The following is a 20,282-nucleotide window of genomic DNA, read 5'->3' as shown; positions in this document are numbered from 1 at the left end:
GGGACTTACGTTTGGTTCTCATTCAGTCAGTCTGTCTGTCAATCATTCAGTCACTGAATCAATAAATTAGGTGCTTACTACATAGCAACCACTGCACTAGCAACACTTCCCGAATTCCAGGGGTTTATTAAATAAGCAAACAAACCGGTACGTCCAGATTGAAAAGTCAAGGGTAAATAGCATCTCAATAGAAGGCAGTGAGGGCTTAGGGTGGGGAAGGGGATCAGGGCATGTCTGGCAATGGAAACAAAGTAATGGAAGGCATACAAGGATGCATGGGTTTAGGAAAGGCTCCCCAGGAAACATGGATGTCACCAAGGGGGTCTGGGAGGACCAACACTCAGTGACAACACCCTATGGAGGGCGTGGCAGTTCACGTAGCACTCTAACACATTCCACTACTCGTGCGTGTGAATTGAAACATATTGTACGTATCTGGAACTCAGACTTCAGCTGGGGCCTCCTATAATCTGGGGAGTGGGAATTTATCGTCTCCCTGCCGACCCTCCCACCTCCCCATCTCCCCTCCCCCTACACACACACACTACCATGGCCTGGGGGAGTCCTCTCTCCATCCTGGCTCTTCCACACACCGTATCTTTATGATCCATTGCTTTGACCCAGACATGAAAGTCAACTTTTTTTTTCCAGTTCCTTTAGAAGAATGCATTCTCACAAAAGCACCGATCAATGCTCAAACAAAATAATTGTTTTAACCTAGACATTTCCTTTTTCCACGGTTTTTTCTTGTTCACCATGCAGTCAGGGGTTTTCCCTGTCTCCGCTGGTCCTCCATCTACGTCCGGGCCTACCTGGCCCTCTGCTCACCTCACTGCCCCCTCCCCATTCCTGGTGGACATGGGCAGCCCGTGCCCAAACCGGTGTTCACATCCACGTGCCTTACAAAGCCTCAGTCCGTTTGTAATTAAGCCACATCTGTTTACTTCTGTTAAGTTAAACCTCTCCGTGAAGAAGTGGTACCTGAGGCTGGGCACCGTCCTGGGATCCAGAGTCAGTGAGACCCTTTGCAAAATCCTTCCAGGGCCCACGTAGGTGTGTTATCCCTTACGCGTTAACTTGTCAAATCTCTTTCATCAATGTATTCCTTTGTAAAGCAAGGATAAGAAAACACACCTACCTCAAAACTCCTTTTAAAGAATAATGATCGTATGTTCACACATCGCTCAGATTTTCACGGGACTTAACCACATTTCGCAGAGTGGAATACCCACTTTCTCCCCAAAATTGAAAACCAGCAACACTGCCTATTCCTGTGAAAGCCGATTTACTAGCTTCCACTGTGCCTCGCTAAGCACTGGAAAGCTGTTCTTGTGTGACCGTCTCCCAGGGCAGCGCTGGGCACCCAGGAGCCCGGTTATCAGCGTGAATGAATGTCTGCATCCGTGAAAAACGCTGAACGGAGAGCTTTCCCAATGCTAATGATGAAATTCTCTGGGTGGCAGCATTACTGTTAATTATTTGTTCTTCTTTATACCTTTCTCCCTTCCCCAACTTTTAAAGACAATTATCACAGACTGTGTTTTGTCATCTAAACAGAGCAGTAATTTTAATCTTATGGAACAAAATCACCAGCTGCCAAGCAGTTCCGCCCTAGGACTAAGTTCCTGGCTGAAAAGTGAGCATATGGCGGCGTCATGGAAAGAAAGAGATTATAAAACCAGACCTTTCATCCACACGGCCGCCTAGTGGGCTGTAATTTAATATGCAGCATTACCTGCCCCTTTTCCTGTCTCTCACCATCCCCACAGACAGTGGAGCAGATGTTCACTCTGTCACATGGCCAAGGAGAAAAGGAATATTGAAAACCTTCTCCTCCACTCACCAGAGCCCTACCTGTCCTTCTGGGCCAAGCAGAGAGTCCGCTGCCTCAGAAAACCTCCTGCACCTCCTAAGACTGTGTTGGGGTCCTTCCCTCGCTCCCCCTCTCAGTACTCGGCCTTGTTTTCACTCTGCTGAGGGCAGGGGTCCTGTCTCCGTTAGTCACGGGTAGGTGTCCGGTGCTTAGCAAGGTGTTTTACTCATCGTGGGCACATCTAAAATGGAATCTGGATTTCTGGTTGGTTTTCAGTTTGTATTTGGGAGACCTATCGAAACGTTAAGCAATCGATAACTGAAAAACAAAAAGTGTAAAAGCACTTTGCAAATGAGGCCATTCTTTCTATTAAGAGGCATGGCATTCTGATGAGGGTGTGGTTTCGATGTCGGAAATGCCACTTCCTGCTCTTTTTCTCCAGCGTTATTCGGCGATTGCTCATTTCATCATCTTAAGAACCACTGACTAATGATGGGTGAGTTGGAAAACACACTCATCGAGACACCACTGCCACTCACACGTTCAGAACAGCGTATGCCACCATCCTCGGTACTTGAACGCCAATTTGGATATTTTTATGGCCTCTGAGCTGTGATGAAATCAACCTCTGAGAAGCCAGCAAAGGACTGGGCACTTGGTGGGAATGAGCTGAGCCTTGAGAGATAAGCCCTGAAGAGTCTGGGCTGCGAGTCCAGGGGCTCGGGTAGGTGAGGTCCTGTATCCCGGCTGCATCCGGGTGCTGTTTGTAAGTCTTCTAACAGCGTCTGAGTTTAAGTGCGAGGGGGGTGCGGGGACAGTGGTATTTGTTTGCTGTATCCCCTGCACAACAAATACTTGATGACTACATAAAAGCCCCGAGACAAACCCTACCCCAGAGTAGGACTTCTGTGGTTCTTCCCTGGCGCTCACATGAAGAGGTTACTTATGGGACGAGCTGGGGACGAGCTGGACCGGAGTCATGAAGCCAGTTCTCAGAGTATGGTGGCTTCCTGACCCACGGCTGCCTGGCAGGCGTTTGTGGACCACGCTGGCATCAAGCGCCTTCCCTCTCTATGACTGAGGATTCGCTGACCTGGCATCTCCCAGAGCCCCTTCTGCTGGCTGACTCAAATGTGAGCTCGTTAGCCTTTACCGCTCAGAAAAATGTTCTTGGACACCGAACATGTTCGGAGTCATGCCTGCCTGCCCCGTATGGAGACAGTGCAATGCGTGCAGATTGGTTCTGCCCATCGGCTTCTCTCACAGCACGGAAAGCACAGCTGGAGCGGACGGCTTCCCTCCACAGGCATTCAGGAGAAGGCGGGCTCTCCGTTCTCCGCACGCACAGGTAAACATCGAGAAAATTCACAGGGCTGTGCAGAGGGGTGGGAAACAGCGGCAAGAGGCAGATGCGTGCATTACCAGGCCGGAATCAGACAGCACTCAGCCCTTCCCAGAGTGCACCGCTGCTGTTCTCAGTCCGTCATCTCACACGTCCCTGCTTTTGTGTGTATAACGTTCACGGTTACCTCAACAGGTATCAGTAATCCCTACCTGGTTCCTGGCACAAGCTGAAGGCAGGCCAGGAAGCATGAAACACACTCTTTCCCTCGGGGAGATTTTCATTCTAGATAGGGAGATAAGAACAAAGATCTGGAGAGCTTCATAGATAAAGGAAGCTGCTTATGACCCAGTGAGCGACAATCAATGGCCCCGTGAGTGTACGCCCAGGATCGTATGCTATGGCAAAGGCAGGAGGGTCACTGTGGCCAAGGAACCAGAAGATGTGAGGACAGATAAGGGAAGGTGCCTGAGCAAACCCGTGGGGGTCAGGCTGCTCCCCAAGGAATGAAGGAAACCTCGAGGACCAGCTCGCCATTTACTGGAGGTAAGTTACCTGCTCAAGGACACTCCATACATGAGGCAGAGCCAGAGCCAGAATTCGGGACTCTGGGACCTCAGCTTGGTGATGTGCTCCCCTGGGCCCCTGCCCAGTGGTTTAGTGAGATGAAGGGAGACGGAGATTCGGACCCTTGCACTTTGCCCACTAACAGACTTTCCCATTTAACTCATTTCCCGTTATATTCGCCACTACTCTCGACAGGCTTGCTTACTGCCAGGTCACAGATGGGTTCAGAGGTTTCTGAAATGGAAGGTTATTTGCCCAAGGCTTTTTTTTTTTTTTTTTTTTTTTTTCAGCAAACCCACTTATGAATGGCTACAAACTACCCTGGCATTGTCTACCATTTCTCCTACATGAGCATGGTTTCTCTACATAATGTTCCCCTGTATTTTTGTCTCGTTTCCCCATTTGCTCTTAAACAAACAGGAAAAACCAATCAATTCATAGTTCAACAAAGTATGATACTAGGAATGAACAGAAGAGTTCTCTACCCAAGAACTGAGAGACCCGATCCCCTATCCTAGGAGACTGTGCCTTCCTCTACCACAGCCCCCACGCCTTGCCTCTTGTAATAATCACAGCGTTTGGTTCTCCCCTCTCTGATTTTCTTGGTCTTAGCACATTGAGCCAGCCAGCCATTTCTTTGCTAAATCCCTAGAGGACACAACCAAAGAAAATGCAATCAATACAGTCGAGTTTCCCAAGCAGAAACTCCTCTAAAACTCAGCAAAGCTGCTGCTGACTTGCTATAAGCCTGCAACACGACACTTAGAACTGCATTTCGAGAACTCCACTGAATTCTTTTCTAGTTCCCGCCTGTTGCCCATGGGGCTCCCAGGACCCATTTGTTTCCCTTCAACCGGGGCAGTGACCTACAGGGACAGCTCCTCTTTACAAGGACCATTCAGACTACCTTGACATGAAACCTGTCACAGTTTCAAACTGCAGTTACTGCTCAGACTCTCCCAATCAGCTTCTGCCTCTGCTCCAAGAAACATGTGCCGTCAACAATGGACAGTGACGACCAGCATTCTCCAGTAACACAGTGGTGAGTGCTAATCTTCGCAATAGAGTCGTAATAACCTTCACGGGGCGCACGGGCCAGGCCCTCCCCACCAGCTTGCCCGGTGGCCCAGTTAGTAAACAGTGGAGCTCCGATTTGAACCTAGATCTAAAGGCCATGCTCTGAACCAACACATGCTTTCTCCACGTATCTGCAAATAATGACTTGCTATAGGCCTGCAACACGATGCATAGCCCGCAAATACTTCCACCCGCTTCTGCTCACCTGACTCATACAATAACTACAGAGGGTGCCAAAAAAAAATGTATATACATTTGAAGAAAGAGCTGGGTACAGAGTGCTCAAGGACTGGCCAGACTTGCCTGCAGGTCTGTGTGGCTCCAGAGCCAGCGTCTCCCATGAGACGGGTGCCAGAGGAAGGAAGGATAACTCGAGGGAGGAAAGTCTAAACCTTCACCCCAAGTGAGTGCAGCCCCGGTGGGAGCAATCAGGGTCCCGCAAATACTGACTCCACATGCTTTCATTTCGGTCTTGTAAAAGGCGCTTTGAAAGCTTTCTATGAGCTTTTGATTTTGTTTTACACCACTGCCCTTTAATTACAGTATTTTTTTGGCAAAGTCTGGAAAAAAAAGGAATTTTGCACGTGTAGTTCATGCACAACAAATATTTTCTGAACAAAATGAATTATTTCATCAGGAAGGCTGCTTGAACAATGCTTAGCAAATGAACAACTCCAATGCTTTTGTCAAAACTCACAGAACTACAAGCAAAAAAGGGTGTATCTTAAGGTATATAAATTTACCTCAGTAAATTTAAACCTCCAAGGAAAACTCAGAGGTTTAAACAGTAAGAAAGTTCCTTGTGCCACGAAGCAAACACTCCAGAGGGAGGGTGACTGCAAGGTCAGTTGGTGTCACAGCTCAGCAACGGCACTAAGTTTCCAAATTCTTTCTCTCTCTCTCTGTTCCGCTATTTTGGATGGTTTCTTTGTCCTCAGGGTATTTCTTCTCATGGCGACAAGATTCTACAGTAGTTCCACCTGTGATATCATCCATACGTGGAAACATCCAAAGGAAGAAGAAACCACTTTATCTCTGTATCTTTTTAAAAACAAGTTAACTTTTCCTAGTAGGCTTTTCCCCCAACGGACTTTTCCTCATGATGTAATGGCCAGATTTTGTCAATTGTCCATGTCTGAGCCAGACTGTGAAGAGGACAGACCCAGCTCTGCCCTTAGATCCTATATGACCTATAAAAAATTTAGCACCTCTGTCATTAGACGGAAAAACAACTGCTGAATCTGGGCCACAGGGTAGAACGGCCACATGTATGTCACTCTGGAAATCTTCAGACAGCCTAGGACTAGTGATTCCCATTGTTTATTCTAAGAAAAATTCCACACACGCCTCCTACACATGGGGGTATCAGATAGTGAGAGGGCGTGTGACAGAGAAAAAGACAGAGAAGAGAATGCTGTATTATATGACACTTAGAGAAAATGCAATCCACACAGCTGAATTTCATATTCCAGAAAGCTCCTTCATTGCAGCCAGACTGTTAGTAGTTGGGCAGCTGACAGAATTACACGACAGTGCCACCTAGCTCTCACTACCAGAGCCTGACGTCCTGCTTCCAGCCTGGCCGAGAGGTGTAGGGTGAGTCACTGCCCAGTGAAACCCAGCCAGTGGCCGTGACATGATGAGGACAGCAAGCAAAGGAGGTTTATGTTTAACACTAGTTTATCGTTAAGTTCTGTTATCTACATTCCAAAGCACTTTTCCACTAAAAATATCAGAAGTTAGATCTTCCTGGTTGAAGGCAGGTCAAAGGGTGCCCTGGGTTAGTATTAGTCGCCAAACTTCCACAGCTGGATGTGATTGCCTCGTGTTTTCTGGAAAGCTGTCAGCAGACAGGTTACAGGCTATCCACCCAACAAACCACTGGTGTTGCACATTCCCGGGGACATGTCTCTAGGGAAGGCAGGTGGTGAAATTTCATTTCAGTTTAGTCCCATTGGGTAGCAGAGTTGATCACATAGTATTTGTGAGGTGTGTGTGTGGGTGTATAAAATAATAATGGATGTCACGCCTGCAGCAGATCAAAGGTCCTTGCTGTAGGCATGATACAGAAGAAAGTCTAAGAACCAAATTTCATGATGTTTCCAGAGAAGAAATTCGTTCCTAAAGGAACCAATTGTGGGGAGTTGTCCCTGTTCCCCATCACGAGTGGGGGGGGGGACACTGAATGTCAAAGGGACAACAACACCATTTCTTCCCTCCAATAAACAGAATCACGGTGGAACAAGCACGGCCTTTAGCTTTACAGATGTGGATTCAAATATTGCAACAGGCGTTTCTAGAAGTTTGGGGAAATTAAGCCCCCTGAGCCTTTCAGTGTTACTGCAGGAAAAAAACTAGTGGAGATGACGTCTGTAAAATATTTAAATCTACTTTTCGAGTAAACAGCCTTTATTATCCTATGGAAACACTTCTGAAACGTCAGAGAGGAAGAATCGTGTGCTGGCTTCGTGGGTGTTGCTGGACAGTCCGTATCTGGTCCCTGGTCGTCAGCTTGCGATATGAGTCAGTGACGTCTGAGGCCACAAGGTTCCCTCTCACATTACTTGCCCTCCCAAAAATAGGGACAGCATCTTTTAGCAGAAATAGATGTCTGAGATAGCTGTTAACCTGCCTGAGCGTCAAAGTCCTAAGTCGGAGGTACGTGAGCCTGAAATAGAGCTGTCACAGGAAAGAGCAGAGACGTGCGGCTGCACTCGGGTGTAGCTGGAGGGCAGGGCTCCCGTTGGGTCAGGGGAGACAAGCAACAGGCCTCAGTTGCCCACACAGCTTTCCTACTTCTCAGCTGTGGGACAGAAACAAATCCATTTTCCCAGAGGCTCAATTACCTTATTTGTGAAACAGGAATTATATTTTTACTACCTCACAAAGACTGTCATGAAAACAATGATGTGTCTGAAAATCCTTTGCAAATCACCACGTTCTAGGCAAATGCTGTTCCCCGTCTCGGGGACCAAGCCACACCCACACAGTGATGGCTCCAGCCGAAATCCAGCAGCTTCTGTGTGTGCTGTGGGTCTCCCCACCACCCAGAACCACCGATGCCTCCACAAGGCCAGTCCGAAACGCCTGCACTGTCCACTTCGTTCCATTGCCTCCTGCAAAGCACCATCCCTCCCGTGCCAGCTCCTGCAAGACTCCCCCTTCACACGCTGACCTCACTAAAAGACATTCTCCAAACAGCCACCAGAATGACCTTTATCAAACATAAATCGAGAGACAACAGAACAGTATGTACCTCTCTGTGGAAGGATGCAAGGACTGTGTGAAACGCTCATGACAAATGCATAATTAAACCCCACATTGTCAGCCCTGCCTACATTTCTATTTGTATCCAGTTTCTCTCCATCCCTCATCTCCTGGGCTCCACTTGGCCTAACTCGAGGCTGCTAGGTTTTCTTCTAGCTTTTCTTCTTTTGCATTCTATGATGTTCTACACCAAGTTTATGTTTATTAATATATCTGGTATCAGGAAAGACTTGAGGATTTTGTTTGCCTATGTACATGCATTGTTGTCACACCATGTGTTGTAGAGTCTCCTTTCTAGTAATGTTACGTCCGCCCCACTGAATGGCTTTGTCACCTTTATCAAAGATCAATTGGCCACACATATGCGGGTCTATTCCTGGACTCTATTCTGTTCTCATTGAACTGTGTCTCTTTTTATACACTGTACATGCTGAAACCATGCTGTCTTGGTTCCTGCAACTTTATAGCAAGTCTTGAAATCTAGTAATGTTACGTCCTTCAACTTTACTCTTTTTCATAAGTGGCTTTGTTTATTATAGGTCTTTTATATCTCCATTCAAATTAACTTGTCATTAGCTGCCTTATGTTACTGTGGACAGGTGACTGGCATGAAGTTTAATACTCGCCTCTTCAATTTAGAAGCAGAATTTTCCTGTCCCTCCTGTTTCTGGCGATGGGACGGGGTACTCCACCCCCCCACCCCTTGCACACGCGTGTGCACACACACACACAGGCACACACTATACTAACATTTGAAGAAGCACTATACACCCTGAGTATCTGAGGGCATCCAGAAGCTGGCCCAGGAAACACCCTGAAAAAGGAGCCTGTTTCTCTCACAGACATCTGACCCCCAGAAGGAACAACTGATCTGACAGTGTCTCACAACAGATGTGGAGTTTCCCCAAGAAAGGGCAGGTTTCTATCTTGACTCAGTTTCCTGAGTGTAGCAAAAAAGAGTTCATCCAGCTCAGAAGCTAAGTGAAGTTCAACGACTCATCTGAGGCTGATTGTGTGATGAGCCCTCGAAAACCATTGAACAACCACTTCTGCACAATCACAGACGTGCGGACCCCGCCCTCGTGTAGCAGCAGCCTGTGGCCTCTGCACCTGCAGCACGGACTCTGGCCGCCTGTTATATCTCCACGGCGAGGCTCAGAGAGGCTGCAGGAAGGCCGCTCCTTTATCAAATGCTCATGCCTGCGCTGCCCTCCTCCCTGGAGCTGCTCAGCCTTCTCGGGGACATCTGAGCAGCAAGCCTTGTGCTTTTAGGTCCTGGAGTCTTTCATCTCATCGCCTTCCTGCGACCCATGACTTTGTGTGGATTTAGGGGTAATGGTCCCGAATCGAGGAAACGCCGATGTAGTTAAATCAAAGAAAAACACCAAGAATAAGACCAACAACAGACAGACTACTGATTAGGGGAAAAACTGTATAGCAAAGCTTTCCAGGTTGACGACTTAGAATTCTAAGTACATTTTCTCATAGCAACCATGTTATTAAACACAGCACATGATATTGTTGAAATAGTATAATTACAGCGCTACTTTGAGGAAAAGAGGCCTTGGGAACCATCCAGAGGACCTGATTATCATTTATAATAATATCGCATGGGACAGCTTCCTTTACTTACTCACCATGACCCCTTCCTGCAATGGCAGGCACGATTGGGTTTTCCTTGTTTTTCCAGGACAAGAGAATGAATGAATGAATGAATGAATGAATGAATGCTTTTATTCATTCCTCAGCTGTTCATCAAACACCCACCATATTCCAGTGCTATGTGAGGTCCTGGGACATGGAGACCGTCCTCACCACTGAGGAGCTCACAGTTGAGAGAGACAGATAAGCAAATAATTAGAGTATCAGAGTACCATGCGATGGTGCAGAATGGGGGTTAAAGACATGGAGAGTGAGATAAATACAGAACAAGAGACCCTGGGGAATGCCATTACAGGTAGTGATAGGGGAGAGGATGCTGCCAGGGAACCTGGGAAGCAGGTGTGAGAGAGGTCGGAGGACGGAACGGCATCACAGAACCCAATAGGAAGAGCAGGAGTGAGTGGTGGTCATGCCTTGTTTGTTTAGTCATCCATGTCTTCTCTTTGGAATCTAAAATACTGCCAGCCCAGACCTCTCCCCTGGACACGGAACTCCCACCTGCCCATTCCACATCTCCACATAGGTATTGAATATGCGTCTCATCAAAAGAGCCCACAATTAGAAAGAACATCGGGACAAGTATAAGGAGATAGACTTCCACACCCTTACTCATCAGAGCTAGACCAAAACCCTGACACAGGGAGGATGTCAGAAGGGCTTCTTGGGGAAGGTGAGCTCTAAGCTTTGTCTTAGGGAAGCTGTAAAAGACGAACAGAGAGAAGCGGCACCAATTTTGGAAAGAAGAGTTTGGATCCTTGAGCAGGTCTGTTCACTAACCAAAACTTGACCAGTCAAACGATACATAAATGACTGAGGAAAAGACCCTAAGTGGACAAACATTTGCTCAGCGCTCTCGAGAACTCATCATTCAACCTAAGGGAAAATCTTCCTTAAATCAGAGAGAATCACGCTCGTTGACAGACACGCCATCAAGCATGAATGGGTCGGCGCATCTGGGCAAGCAGCTCTTCGGACAACAGGAGCCATTTGATTCCTCTTCGAACCACTTATTTTCATTTGTAAGGATAAAATCTAAAGAAGCCTTCCGATTCCCCACCTCCCATGCATTGTCTCGCAAGATAACCTGGAAGCCAACAAAAACGTCACTGAACCAGATGGTTCCTCCTACAGTGGGTCGGAGCCTGAATCTTTTAATTGAGAAAACTGAGGTACAGCCGGCGCTGATGACATTCAAGCAGTCAGCATGCTGCTTCTTTGCAAATGCACTTCATGGGTGGGAAACGAAAAGGGACGTGGGTCTCAACAGAACTTCCTCGCAGCAGATGCTCAGCAAATCCTTTCCAACGCAAGAGACCGCAATGTCAACTTTTTAATTTGGTTTAATTGCTTCTCGGGGGTTCTATAGTAAAACGTTATGTGATGCCAAATGATGGAACAGTGACATAGATAAAATTTTGTTTTGGACCAATGGTTTCTCAATTTGGTTTGTTTTCTTCTGAAAGAAAAGGTCTATATAATCTACCCACCCGTGTTCCTGCCTCAGGCTCTGTGATGTCAGATACCTCTAAAGTAACCCAAGAAACTTGGCTAAAATTGTTCAACTTCCTCAAGAATGTCTGTGAAGATGGTGCCTGGAGTATTCAATCTGTCTTTCCTGGGTGTAATTTAGGAGGCAGGGACTCCTGGTTTGTGTGTCAAAAATCTGGTTTTCCCAGTGTGTGTAGATAAGTCATGGCCATGGAGACTAGATTGACATTTTCACCAAAGGTCAGATTCGCTACCTGCCACCCTCTATCATTGTATCTATGGGGGTGAGAGGCACCCAGGTACTTTTCCACCGGTCATCGTCTCTGCACAGGGCACACTTAGCTGTCATCCTTACCAGGATGTGCCTACATGCAACCGTTCACCCCACATCTGGTAAATAAGACATAGAGGCCTGGTATAACCCACGAGGAATGAGTGAGAATTCATCCGATAGGGTGCTTGCCAGATTCGATTTCTTGCTAAGAACACTGACAAATGAGGTTGGGATGAGTGAGAATTGTCCTACTCACAGTAAGACCTAGTAGGAGACATGAAAAATTAAGACTTCAGTTGGTTCTGGAGAAAAGACATTAGTGGTTCTGAAAACCAGCGTCCTGGCCTTACCACACTCCAACGTGAGCATGTCCTGGGTACAGACCTGGCCCTGGGTAGACACGTGCCTCAGGAAGAGCCACTGTAGAATGGCCATGAAAGGGCCTCAGAGGTGATGGTGATTATGGATTCACTCGTGACTCTCGTGGGCACTTTGGGGCACAATGAAAGAGATCGGCACATAAACATGGGAGGAAAAACACACACACACACACACACACACACACACACACACACACAAAAAAAAAAAAAAAAAAAAAAAAAACCATGGAGAGAGGAAAGAGCAAGGCAAAAGGCTACACCAGGAGAATCTATTAAGAAGAAAGACGGTTGTAACAGAAGAAAGACAAGAGTGGCAAGAGTCGAGCTCTACAGATGCCTGCTCTGAGCAGGAACAAGCAAACCAGACTCTTCCAGCTCCACCAAACTCTAAATAACCCGGTTCCTAAACCAGTGTCCGCGTGGTCTGCCATTCTGAGGCTTCCTGGATGCGATGCACCACTTTTTTCTTAACCCCCTGGGTATAGTATGTAAAAAACAAACACTGCCACCTGAAAAGCCCCAAACTGTGTCATTTGAGGTCACGGTCCTCTTTTGCTTGGACCACTTAAATGCTAATTATCGTTAAAAAAAGAAAAATCCAGCAACACTTCCTGAAATTAAACAAAAGACAACATATTGACTAAATAAATATCATAGCTAGATTTGAAAAAGTGTCATTTAAGCAGTTGAAAAGACACCAGAAAAGAGTCTTCTTAAACCCTTTGCTTGACTCTCAGACCTGCCTGGGGAAGCTCCAGACCCATCACTGTCTCACGATAACGTCCGTGAACACACAGAGCGGAATGTGCTAAGGCGGGAATCCACAGGTCAGCTTCAGGCGACTACTAGGGACTCCGCAAAACAACACACAAGCTTTGGAATTGACATGCTTTTTGTTCCTTCACAGATTTCACCAGAGTCTCAAAAACCACTGACTTAGATGCTCCTAAACACCCTCTTTCTGGGACCCCTTCGACCTCTGACTCTATTTTACAAATTTTATCTTCTTTTATTGCTCATTTCCATGGATTGAGCTTCAATCCTAAATAATGACCCCAGGCCATGTTTTCCTTCTCTTTTCTGCTTGCCTCCTTCTTTACGACATCCTCCTGTCGCCTTTTCTAACTCCCTCTCCAATTTCCTTCTGGCTCTACCTTTCATTGAGGCCCCCCTGCCTTTCTGTGTCTCACCTCTCAAAGCTAAGGAGGGTGCAACGTCCCCGTTTAACGTATTTCATCTAAGTCCCAGGGCTTTTCCTCCTCCCTCCCTACTTCTGTCCATCTATCCCCACACTTCCTGGCCAGCAAGTGCCGGGAGAGTCACACAGAGTGAGTCACTGTGACATTAACAATATCCTTCGTGTAGGAAGATGACGTCACTAAGCCACCATCAGTGGGACACGTGTCCCTGAGTGATTTTCTCCATAGGATGAGCAAGAGGGCAACGATGTCTTCCCACGCCCCAGCTCAGTGCCCCTAAGAACAATTTCAAGAATTTTCTAAGCTGAGATTAGGGAACAGAAGTGGACCCAGAACAGGAAGAAGCCGATTTACTGTCTCCTGAGTTCTGATCCACGGCAAGAAGCGCCTTAGGAAGCCCGTGCCCCAAACTAGGAGAAGTCAGAACATTTTAGTTGAAATTGATTTTGTGTATGGTTAGCTTTGATGATTCCTTTCTAATTTGAAAAAAAAAAATCAGGTAGCAGGTATGAGAGTTTTCGATGAGAAACGTACCCATTAGTGAGCACAGGTAGGTCATGTCATCTCTAACCCTCCCAACCATCCTCAGGAAACTGAAAAATCGCTGAGATTGAGTAACTTGCAAAAGCCACAGAGCTCGGAAGTGATAAACGCAGGATCTGACTCTCCTTTCCATCAGGCCACCCTGCCACGTGTTACAGCTTCAGTCCCTCTCTCCTTGGGTATTAATAAATGATCCCCAATTATGGCAGAGATGAGGCCGGCAGTAGATCAGGTGACTAACTTGCCCTCCCCTGGCCGACCTTCCCTTTCATAAGTCACTTTCCTACATCAAATCTGAGACTCATTCAGCAACTGGAGATCTGATGACTAACGCTTGTCCTCAGACTTTTAAGTGTACATTTTTGTAACAGGCTCCCTTGTCCCCGGCACAGAAGGAGGATCCATTTTTTTTGGCTGCCTTTACTGGGCACTTACCTGCTCTAATTAATTCTAACTCTCAATTAATCCTATACATATTTGTTAGATGCCTGCTACATACTAGCCTATTTGCTAAATGGTAAGGAGACTCAAAGATGTAAAAAAATAAAATCATACGTCTAGCTCAAGAGCAAGCTGTGTAAGGAAAAATATTTCCAAGATGAATTGGGGGAAAGGGAGGAATGATGCAACAGAAACGTCACCAAAGTGGAATAGGCGTCTAGAGGAAGAAGAGACGGAATCTGACGGGGAGAATCTGTGAGGATTTTTGCAGAAGCTGGCACCAAGTTGGTCCTGAAACGATCAAGAAGATTTCTGTACATGAAGAAGAAGAAGGCTTTTCCTACTTGGGGAATCCATCAACATTTCTAATAATCACAGCGGTCACTGTTGCAGCCATACTATGTGCCCAGCACTATGCAAGTGACATTACATACATTGATCCATTTAACCCTGGTAACAGTCTCAAGGGTGGGTGTTATTTTCTCCGTTCCACAGATCAGAAAAGTAAAGTTCTTGGAAGGTAAGTAGCTTGGTTAGGTGTCCGGACAGGCCAAGGGGTCTGGCTCAGACCCACGTCTTCCCACCACCCACATTACCTTCCGTCACATGTGTGGCGTGTTTTGTAGATGTGAATATCATTCTTGTGGAAGAACCTTACATTAATAAATCTACTCATTGTTGGTGTTTATTTAAACAGATCTGGAAAAAGAGTTCGAGACAAGGAGCAGGTAAGCCCTAGCTAAGGCAAAGTGATAAGGGAATGCGAGGAATAATAATTTATCAGTATTACTGTTTCCTAACGGGCACTGAGCTCTCCGATGTGCCCGGCACTGCTCTGAAAGCTTTGTGGCTAGTAATGCTGAGCTCCTGTATGAATAATTACCATTCGTTTTTCTGGCTCACGGAGATGAGGGCACACATGGCTACATATCCAGGTTGTAGGCTAACCACCTATCCCATTTGTTTTTGTAGAGGTTTCTTTTTTTTTGGGGGGGGGGGGCTGGAGATTTTGTCGGAAGCCTATTTTATTTAAACCATATTCAAACTTTACTCCTTCCCCAGCTGCCTCCTTCCCTAACACAAAAGCTCTTCCCTTTAGCAAAAGCTCCAAATCTGTCCACCTTTAAATCCAGTCTGTTAACATCCCTGCGCAAATGGATTCCCCTGCAATTCAGACCCGGTTCTGATGACTAAAGATCGCAAGGGTCCCTAAGTCCCCTCTGGTGAAAAGGGCACTGGTGTGGATGGTACAGAGTGGCTGCCAGGCTGCCTTAGGACACATTTGGAAGCTTAAAATACCAGCGCAGACAAGGCTGGCCTGCCAGAGGAACGCTGGCTGGCAGGAAGGGCCTCCATTCCAGAGGGAGCATTGCCCCCAGCTGTCATCCAGGATTCTCCTCGGTGTTTGCAGCAAACAGCCAGGAGCTTTGTGTGTGGCAAGAAAAATGGAGGACAGGAAGAGAGCTGCCGGTGCCCCTGGAGAAACCACCCAGCCATGCTCAGTGCTGTCACTTCCAGGGGAAAGCCACCACCCTCCCTGAGGTCCTTGTGGTGCCACCTCCTATTACATGGCCCAGTTCCTTCAATCAGTGTCTCCTAGACAAGAATTTCACACCCTTTCCTCCCACCTTGAACCTCCCCTCCCCTTCCTCTCCCTCTCAGCTCACATTGCTTCCTAGTTCCTGTAGAAATTAGAATCAAGGAGAAAAGACCTTCCGATGCCCCCCCTTACCAGTCTGCTGGCAGCCCTACCTATCTGAGCTGTGTTAGCTCCTGGCACAACGCACGGACTGCCCATGGTCCTAGCTGGACTCAACCCCTACCCTGGGGCTCCAGGTCCCACGTCCTTGCATCTTCTCAAGGATTTGCCCTCCCACCTGTCGGTTCTTTGCCTATCTGCATACAAACCTACTATTGTTCCTCTCGTTTTAAACCCATTTTTTGACCCCACTTCTGCTTTCAGCCTACTGCCCTATTTCTCTGCTCCCCTTTGGGACAAGTCATCACGGTTGTCTCTACCCAGGGTCCTCCCTTCCACTCCCCCCATTCTCTCTTGAACCCACTCCAATAAGATTTTCCTTCTCAACACTCCTCACCTTAAAAATTACTCTTATTGTCTCCCCAATAAATTTAAAAAATAAGTTAAAAAAAAATTGCTCTTGCCGAGATCGTCAATCCCCTCCCCCGCCCCATCCACCTTCCCCCCCCAACACACACACACACACACACACACACACACACACACACACAGAGCCAAATCCAGGGTTACGTCTCACACATCGTCCTATGTGACCTAACAGCAGCATTTGACCCTGAGGATCACGGCTTCCCACCTGAATTTTTTTTTTCTTTCTGGAACAGTATTCTTGGTTCTCTACCTAACTCCTTGACTGCTCTTTTTCAATGTCCTTTGTTGGTTCCTACTTACATCCCCTCCTTCTAAATGGACACAACACCAGGGGCTTAGCCTCCAGATATCTTCAGTCCTATACTCGCTCCCTTGGTGGTCTCCTCCAGTCTCACAGACTGAAAGCCACGTCCACGCTTATGACCTCCTGTTGGATGTCTAACCCAATCTCTCCTCTGAACACCAGCCTTGTGAGTACAGCTGCCAGTTAACATCTCCACTTGGATTTTTCATAGGCATTTCGCAGTTACCATCCTATCCCCAAGCCTATTCGTCCTGTAGTCTTTCCCTTCTCAGGAAATGGTAGCTCCCTTCTTCCAGGGGCTCAGGCGGAAACCTTAGAGTAATTCTTGACTCTCTTCTTACCCCTCATAGCAAAAATCATGCCAATCCTTCTCTCATTTCATAGCCAGCACCGGACCACATCTCTCTCCTTCCCTACCTTGGTTCCCATCCACCGTTAGCACTTTCCCGCATTATTGCACAACTGCCTCCCAATCCCCTTTCTTCCTCGTTCACCCCTTAATCCTTGCTCACTTTTAGTGCGTTCTCTAGGAAGGAGAGTCAGGCTGTGTCACTCGTCTGCTCGCACACCACGCGTCCCCTGTCACTCGGAGTAAGATCCATCGTTCTTACCACATGCAACGTGACAGCAGGATGGTCTGAGCTTTTTCTGGGTCATGGCCCAACTGAAAGAATAGTGCTGACAGGTATTCTCCCCTGTGTGACCTAAATATGCCAGGTCTCCTTCCTGTCCTTTGAGACATTCCTCATTAAAGAACGTTCTCCCTACTGCAACAGCCCGAATCGAATCGCCTCCTTAACTGTCTGGTGTGTTTTGTCTTTCGCCATTCTGTGCGGTCAGTTTCCTCTTGTCCTGAGACCGCCGTCCACCTCCCCACTGGACGACACCCCGAGAACAGTTAACCAGCTGGCTGCCCCTCAGAAGCAGGACAAGCCCAGGCCCCTCCATCCCAGCCCCCACTGAGGTGCCCCTGTAGCCAGCTGGCTGTGATGAAAGACTCCAGATAGAAGAGTGGGGGCAGCTCCAGGTCTGAACGGAAAGCTTCCTTCCTTCCCGTGGACCAGGTACTCTCACTTGGGTATACTTCCTTTGTCCACAATCATGGCGGCAAGTGGGGGAGGGGGTTGAACACCTGCCGCTTTCCTCCCTCCCTGCGATGCCTTCACCCATGAATTTACAAGCTCAGCCCCTGACCAGCCTGAAGCCACCTCTGGCCCTAAGCAGCCCCCCTGCTGAGGCCACAGATATCGTGTTTCCTCGAAAATAAGACCTCGCCGAACCATCACTGTAATGTGTCTTTTGGAGCAAAAATTAATAGAAGACCCGGTCTTATATAATATAAGCCCGGGTCTTATATAATATAATTAATATAATTAATATAATATAATATAATATAATATAATATAATATAATATAATATAATATAATATAATATAATATAATATAATATAATATAATATAATATAATATAATATATTAATTTTGGGTCTTATATTAATTTTTGCTCCAAAAGACGCATTAGAGCTGACGATCCGGCGAGGTCTCATTTTGGGGTGACACGGTATACGGAAAGGGAACCTGCATTTTCACTACGTCCCAGGTGACTTAGTGGCACTTTGGAGTCTGAGGGGTAGCTGCTGTAGTACGGCAGAGGACACACCGTATGCAGTGGGGGTGGGGGGACTCCTAATCCACTGCGAGGGTCTCAAGGCAAGTTGCCATCAAGAAGCGACATCTCCGCTAGGTCTTAGGATCCACACCCAGTGGCCTGCACTTCCAGGGGGGACAGAGAAGGGGCGGCAGGGCCTGCTTCCTTCCCGCCTGTCCCCCAGCCTTACTCTGCAGCCACACTCGCTCCCTGGCTCGGAGCCTGGCTCGCTCAGGCACTCCTCACGCCACCCGGGTGAGGAGAAAACCCCTTTGGCCCAGCGAATTCCCCATTTTTAGAATGGCTGCCACCCCTGGTGGCCTGCGAGCGAGCCTTTTGGAAGGATTTTTCTCTGTGTGTCACTTGGACAAAGAGGAGACTGATGGTTTGGTGAACTGCACTCTGAGCTCTGACTTGCAGGCACTAAATATAGACTGTGCACATGCTGAAGGACTAAGTTTAGCAGCGCTGGCATGGGCGGGGGGTGGGGGGGCGGTTGGGGGCTCTCCCGGGACTGGATGGAAACAGCCCTGAGTGAGGCCCCAGCCACCGCTGCCGCCTGCCATTAATACATTCCTGTCAGGGAAGGAGGGGCACCAGAAATTTCATCCTAGGTTGATGTATCTGGTAGAAGGGTTTGCTGAGAGTCCTTTTTCTGTTAAAATAAAATAAAATAAAAAATGCAGATGGGGAGGCGTCTGCCTGCCTCCTCCTGATTTTTTTTTTTTTTTTTTTTTTTTTGCCTTTCATTTGGGCTGGAGCACGGCCGGCCGTGTCCTCCTCGGGCTGAGCTCTGATCTCCTGGTGGGCTGTTTCTAAATCTGTCCCCTGCTGCCCCAGATCGGCTTTGTTTCCGTAGATAAGGAGGCTGTAATTACTGAGACTGAAGGTCAGGATGCCAGCGGATCGCCCGTGCTGCCAAACTGCAATGCCCCGAAGTGTCCTTTCTGGCTAAAAGTCCCCGTGGCCCGGTGTGCTGTGGGGAAAGCCACTTAGCTGCTCATCTTTGATCAGGCTGGGGCACAGGGAGGAAGCAGGGAGATCCCAGCCCCCTGACTGTCTTCCAGCAGAGTGAGGAGAGAGCATTCGTGCAGCGCTTAGCGGAGCTTGGCAGACAGCAGGCGGTCAAAGCTCGGTGGCATCAGCTCAGGACACACAGTGGGTGTCCCGGCCCTCATCCCCCCTCCCCCTGTGGACAGAGAAGCCACAGTAAACATCCATCTGCCATGCCCCCTTCACTACCAAGAATCGGGGTCCCTCTGCTTCAGTAAGATGGAGAGTGCTCTGTGCATTCTGACTGCTGTTCGGGTCATGACGGCTGAAAACAGGCTCTGAAGACCACCTACAATCACTTCCCACTAAGCAGCCTTCATTGGGGGGTCCATAGAAGGATCAGAGGGGGAGAATCCATCTCCGTGCCTGCCCACGAACAAATCAGACTGGCATGATCCCACGGTTTCCCTCCTCATCTCCCTGGTTCCCCCAAATCAGGAGCCTCACAAGCGCTGTGCTGGGTGTCCCCTCTCACCTGGGATCACAAACGAGGGTCACTCTATGGTCACCCCTCTCTTGCCTTCCTTCCTGCCAGTGGTGTCTCTGGGGGACCAGAAAAGGGGACAAGGAAGCACTGGGCCTACTGACTGTTTACATGACCTCACGCTCCACAGTGTGGGGGCAACACTCAAAGTGACTGGGACTTAGGGGTCCCCCAAACCATGCTTTGAGAAACACAGCTGACTCCCTGCTAGGATCGAAGGGCAAACTCAGCATTGAATTCCTGGGAAAACTTCCCAGGGAGTCTTTATCAAGCTGGTTGTTAGCATTTCGATGGCCTGTGACCATCCAAAGCAGTTGGGGGAAGTTTCCTATTTCCTGGACACGGACCATGTTCACACAAATATAGTTCACGGGCTTAGGACACGCAGTACTGATGGAGCCAAGACGTCAGAGGAGAGAGCGAGCCTATTTCGGGGCCCAGTGGCTTAGCATTAACCGAACCACAAGGGGCCTACGTCCCATCTTCTCTCCTCTCCATCCCAACTTCCGGTTTCCCATCCCACTCCCTGGGAGACCTGGGGCGTGATTTCTCTGGCAAAGCTGCAGAGGCCCTGGCAGAGGAGTCCTAGGGCCACACACTGTCACTGAGAGG

Source organism: Rhinolophus sinicus, chromosome 11, assembly GCF_057876585.1.
Source record: "Rhinolophus sinicus isolate RSI-liver-muscle chromosome 11, RSI-T2T, whole genome shotgun sequence".
NCBI classification, from domain to species: domain Eukaryota; kingdom Metazoa; phylum Chordata; class Mammalia; order Chiroptera; family Rhinolophidae; genus Rhinolophus; species Rhinolophus sinicus.
Note: the sequence above shows the minus strand (reverse complement) of the source record.